Raw genomic sequence first — 6,584 nt, 5'->3', positions numbered from 1 at the left:
GACTGGTGGTCGCTTGCGTAAGCGATCGCTCATACAATCGCCTTACTCGTCTGTTACGAGGCCAGTCTGAATAACTGGAAAACCGGCAATCATTTACTTTCCTTACGCCACTTGCTGAATTAAGCTACTTCTCCAGCAGCAAAACCATTACTGCAATTATTGAGAAGATTCATATATAACTTAACGTTGGAGGTTAGGTTGGTTGGTTTGGACTGTACAATCTCACATTTCTCCCATATTTGAAATCCCTCTCCAGTATTTGAAACCATATTTTTGCGTTAATCGAAAAGTTCTACGTAAGAAAAAACGTTACAGAAAAAAAAGGATTCCTCATTATGTTTTGCCGGAATTTCGCCTTAAACGATCTTTAGTTTCCAAGTTTTGGCTAATGAATTAATTCCATTTCACGAACATAAGAATATTTTCGAACATCAGAGCATGATTACAACGTCCTTTCTTTAAGATACAAGTTTCATTCATATAGGAAGTGGTACAAGAAATATGAATAATTAGTAATAATGTTTTTAAAGGAATACAAAAGGGTTGCTTTGCGCATGCACTATTTCAAACTAGATGGAGTTGTTCTGGTCTCTGAATCCAGCGGGAAAATATCACCAAAGTTATTTCTATCCATTACCTATAATCCGCTGCTGAGAATTCTTGTGTTAGGCTAGGTTAAGTTTGCAGTATACTGCTTTGGAGACCGATATTTTGAACCTCAAGTTTACCATGAAATTCAAAACAGTCCTCAGTATTGGATAAAATCAAATTCAGCTCCGCTTCGGTGACAGTGTAAGTGATGTTTTGTCGGGAAAGACTCATAATGTCTAATGGTAAACATACACACAGGAAAAGTGTCGATCAAAACCCTCGGGAGATGCTGAGCAGTGATACAAAACTCACAAATAAGCTCATTTGTTGAGCTCTTCGTAGTGAAATTAACTGTCAAAAATCATACCCGAAGCTCATCATTTCAATTACGAGTCAACGGTGAATGAACAAATATCTTGTTTAACACATTATACTAGTGTCGTTCAGTGCTTCACGCTCATGTTTGTCAATAACTTTTTTTTTATAAGAGCGGGTTGATAATACCACAAACCATGATCTCTCGAGTACGACCCACGAGTATGATGGGTTGTAAATGTAACGTCGCGCTCAAAGGCTGTATCACTGAATGTGCTCAGTTGGTAAAAACGTCTTCTGCCTAAGCCGCATGAAATGTGCCCCTTGGTCAAAATTAATCCCGTTACATTTACCTATTTTGTGCACAGCAGTTGACGGGCAGATGAACTTTTACACAATGCTGAAGTTGATAACTGTAATCACAAGCTTTTCTTATTCTTTACATGGCTCGATATATATATGCGAGAAGAAAGGTTGTCTCAAATTCATAAAACTTGGAATGATAAAAGAAAAAGGTTGATAAATATGACTGACAAAAAAAAATCAATATCAAACAGAGGACTTCTTTTTCAAACGTACAAAAGCAGATTATTCATATTTAGTTTATGAGTTTATTATACCAACGTAACAATGAAGGGGGTAATACATTATGCACGAAAAGTAGCAAAATAAAATACACCTTCCGACAATAATGGACTTGTGTGTTATCTTGGTACGAGGCCCAGAATGATTGAGATGACTTTGATCGTCAAATGCAAACAAGCAATTTTCTCCAACGTCTGGTTGTGATAATTATTGCACAAGTTTAATTAGTTTCATTAACCTCAAACATTTCACTTTAGTTCATTTTCATTAAATTCTAAATGTTTATATAATCACCGACGAAGACCTGCTTTGGCTGATAACTTTTACAGCTGCTCATAACAAGGTACGACCCTGGGTTGAATAGCCATGACATTATACTCAAGGGTTGCACTGTCGGGCTCAAGGGTGTACCGGCCAGAACCAAAACATATCTTGAGCGAATCTATATAGGTCTCATTTATCCTTGGAAGATTACGCTGCAGCAAATGAGTTCAAAATGGCCTCTCCCTCAGGCGAAAGCTCTACCTCCAAATGAAATACCTAAAATTTTGACGCTTCACAGCTTCCTGTTACACCCTACACCGCACCGTCTGTCAGTTAAATCCTTATGGGCATAATCCTGTTTGGCTGTCAACGTGCATGATCTGGCAATATTTGTGGGTTAAGACTTCTCTCTAGCAGAGTTTTGTTCATTTGTTCATTTTTTTTAGGGTTTCCTGTGCAGTGGGATCTGGCGTGTGCCTGATAAGTGAAATGAAGTGAACAGTGCCGTGCAGTTTCATGTATGGAAGCAGTGTCTTGTATCTGGCAGACTTGAATTTTCAAGTTTATGATTGTTATGATTACCATCCATCCCACAGGTGACTGAGATGGTGTATATAATATACAGAGACGGTAAGACGAGAAACTCCACTGAATAACTACGTCTAACTCTGGATAATAAGAATAATATGCACACATGATTTTCATCATCTATGTTTTCATGAGCAACGAGGACTAACATCTAGGCGTCTGAGTTAGTGAAGGCGTTGCCCACTCATACATTGGCAGGTTCGGGATCTCCAAGTATAAAGGGAATAAAAGTAACGCAGTTAATCCGAATTTGAGAAAAAATAGAGAACTATATCACGTGTGTGTGTGTGGGATGTGTGGTGAGGGCGGGCGGCTGGTTGGTGGTGTTGCTACGGCGGGCCAGCATGACGGGCGTGACCGTGTATTGTTCAATAAGGCAACACAACATGTCCGCTTCCTCCACCACCCAAATCCATTGTTTACCTTCGTCGCCTTCCCGTCACACATCACGTGAGGTTTCTATACGTCACCAAACCTACGCACCTTTTTCTTCTTGCTCCTGTCTCGGTACGTACTTCACGAGCATCTATTTATGTACTGGATCAGTAAAAGTTAATTACTCAAAAGGAGCATCATGTGTTAACGCCTGGTGCCGCTAGAACCGAGGAATCACCAAACGTGGATTCTCATCCTATTCACAATTTTCAGATCGTAGTCTATTTCAAATCCCAAATTGTGAGTGGTTGATAGTATTAATAGTGGTAGGGTGTACTCACATATGAACGAGTCCTTTCAGTATAAGTGTGTGTGTGTGTATATATATATATATATATATATATATATATATATATATATATATATATATATATATATATACATTTCAACGTATACATAGACATATACATATATACACATGCTGAATTCATCCATTCCCGTCGTGACCCCGCCACACGTGATATTACCTTTCCCGTTATAGCGAAGAATCGTGTGTGATTCACTGAGGCTACAAGACTCTGTTTAATCTGGAGTCTTAACGTGATTGCCAGACTAGGCAGCTACGTGGGTTCGATCGAAGGCACACTCCACCAACTCTTCCTGCTCCCGAGGTAGAACCCAGGCACAGGATGATCGAATGCAAAGACTCGCTTATTATAGAACCCTAAGACCCCCTTTCATGGAGGCTGCGTTCCGCGCGTGAGCTGGTATGATGGACTCCTTTGGGGCGAGGACATTCTCATCGATATTGTACTCTTTACTCTCCATTAACGATGATACACCCTCGCTGGAAGTTATTTATCGCTCGCGTTGTTACCACTTGCAGGCGGAGCCTACTAGCACCTGCGAGTACAGTTTAATTGGTATCTATATTTCCCGCCAGATATGGTGATCTAAACTTTAACGACTGTAGTTGTAGAAGTTTCTTCATTTAGCCAAGCAAGTGCTTACTAACCAACATTCAGCCGGGGACCGGCAATACAAGCAGGTGAAAAGTATTTCATGATGAATGTTGGTAAAAGAAAAACTATGATGTATCGCGAACAAATACATATATTGTCAAGCATATTAGCAATACACACTGTTATTTCACAGAATCACATTTCACAGGCAAACTCAGCGTTCGCTTTGAGGTGGAGGGCTACAAAGAGTTGAAGGGTGCACCTGGAAAGGGACAGACTGATCAAATAGAGAGTTAATTCCTTGCTGAGTGAAGTCAAGGCCTGATGCTGATTGGTCAATACTAACTGCAGATAGAGACAGACTAACGATGCTAATGATGAGAGAGCGTACGAGTACACCTGATCAGAAAGTCTCCTTCCGGGCACACTCCTCCCCTGAGTGCAGACGCCAACAGGCACACTATAAGTCTTCAGTCGTCTAAACATTAAATGAACGCCTGAAAAAAAGAATTTAGCCCTCACAGTAGCATCTTTAAGAATATGAGTAAAAACTTTTTCTATCACACTAAGGCTTCCGCTTCTGACACCTTATTACAATACTTTATTCTGCGCTCTGGGTCCGTGGTGCCTCAGCTGAACATGAGTAATATCGGGCGAAAGTAACATGTCTGTGACGCGTCTGCCACCTGAAGGAGATACGAGAGTAACAGACTGTCGATACCCGATCACACTACACAAACTTCCTGACGGGCGAATTCGATCGCAGGTCCCAAGGGCCCGATTACATGATGTTACTACAGCACTATACATGTCTAGTTGTACTATACACTTCCCTCAGCTTCCTTACTGGTGTACAGTACTAACATATAAGACTCCTCTCTCTCTCTCTCTCTCTCTCTCTCTCTCTCTCTCTCTATATATATATATATATATATATATATATATATATATATATATATAAATATATATATATATATATTGGAAAGGATCACAATTTTGCGCGTGATCAAATGAAAATGAAACACGAAAAGTTCCCAAGTGCACTTTCGTGTAATAATCACATCATCAGGGGAGACACAAGAGAGAAATATAACAGTCAGTTGATATACATCGAAGAGACGAAGCTAGGACGCCATTTGGTAAACATCGTCTATATATATATAGAGGAGGAAGTGAAGTGTTTTAGATATCTGGGAGTGGATCTGTCAGCGGATGGAACCATGGAAGCGGAAGTGGATCATAGGGTGGGGGAGGGGGCGAAAATTTTGGGAGCCTTGAAAAATGTGTGGAAGTCGAGAACATTATCCCGGAAAGCAAAAATGGGTATGTTTGAAGGAATAGTAGTTCCAACAATGTTGTATGGTTGCGAGGCGTGGGCTATGGATAGAGTTGTGCGCAGGAGGATGGATGTGCTGGAAATGAGATGTTTGAGGACAATGTGTGGTGTGAGGTGGTTTGATCGAGTAAGTAACGTAAGGGTAAGAGAGATGTGTGGAAATAAAAAGAGCGTGGTTGAGAGAGCAGAAGAGGGTGTTTTAAAATGGTTTGGGCACATGGAGAGAATGAGTGAGGAAAGATTGACCAAGAGGATATATGTGTCGGAGGTGGAGGGAACGAGGAGAAGAGGGAGACCAAATTGGAGGTGGAAAGATGGAGTGAAAAAGATTTTGTGTGATCGGGGCCTGAACATGCAGGAGGGTGAAAGGAGGGCAAGGAATAGAGTGAATTGGAGCGATGTGGTATACAGGGGTTGACGTGCTGTCAGTGGATTGAATCAAGGCATGTGAAGCGTCCGGGGTAAACCATGGAAAGCTGTGTAGGTATGTATATTTGTGTGCGTGGACGTGTGTATGTACATGTGTATGGGGGGGGTTGGGCCATTTCTTTCGTCTGTTTCCTTGCGCTACCTCGCAAACGCGGGAGACAGCGACAAAGTATAAAAAAAAAAAAAAAAAAAAAAAAAATATATATATATATATATATATATATATATATATATATATATATATATGATGCGATTATTTCACAAAAGTGCACTTGGGAACTTATCGTGCTTCATTTTCCCCGTGGACTCATAGGAATATTATATATATATATATATATATATATATATATATATATATATATATATATATATATATATATATATATATATATATATACTTGATTACCGTTTCCCGCGTTAGCGCTAGGAAAAGACAAAGAAAAGCCGCATTCGCTTACACCCATTCTCAAGCTGTGCATGTGCAATGCACTGAAACCACAGTTCCCTATCCAAAACCAGGCCCCATAGACCTCTCCACTGATTACCCCAGATGCTTCACATCCCTTGGTTCGGTCCATTAACAGCACTCCGACCCCTATATGACACATCGTTCCGATTCACTCTATCCCGTGAACGGTTTTCACTCTCCTGTACGTTTAGGCCCCGATTGCTCAAGAATTTTTTCACACCATTTTTACATCGCCAGTTTGGTTCCCCAGTTCTCCTTGTTCCCACCACTACTGACACATATATCCTCGTTGTTATCCTTTCATTACTCGTTTTCTCCAATATCCAAACCATTTTAGCATACAGTCTTCAACTCTCTCAACCACACTTCATTTAGTATTTACCAAATATTATCACAACTTACACTTACCCTACTGTCGATCAATCCACCTCACGCCACATACTGTCATCAAACATTTAATTTCCAACACCCACCCTCCTCAGCACAGCCTATGGCCCAGGTTTCGCATCTACATTATATTGTTGGGACTGCCATACCATCAAACATACCCATTTTTGCTCTCCCACATAACGATCTCTCTTTCCACACATTCTTCAGCGCTCCCAGAACTTTCACCCCCTCACTCACTTCATGACTGACTTCTGCGTCCATGGTTCCAATCGCAGCCATA

Source organism: Panulirus ornatus, chromosome 12, assembly GCF_036320965.1.
Source record: "Panulirus ornatus isolate Po-2019 chromosome 12, ASM3632096v1, whole genome shotgun sequence".
Taxonomy (NCBI): domain Eukaryota; kingdom Metazoa; phylum Arthropoda; class Malacostraca; order Decapoda; family Palinuridae; genus Panulirus; species Panulirus ornatus.
The sequence above is the reverse complement of the archived record's forward strand: the minus strand, read 5'-3'. Positions refer to the sequence as shown.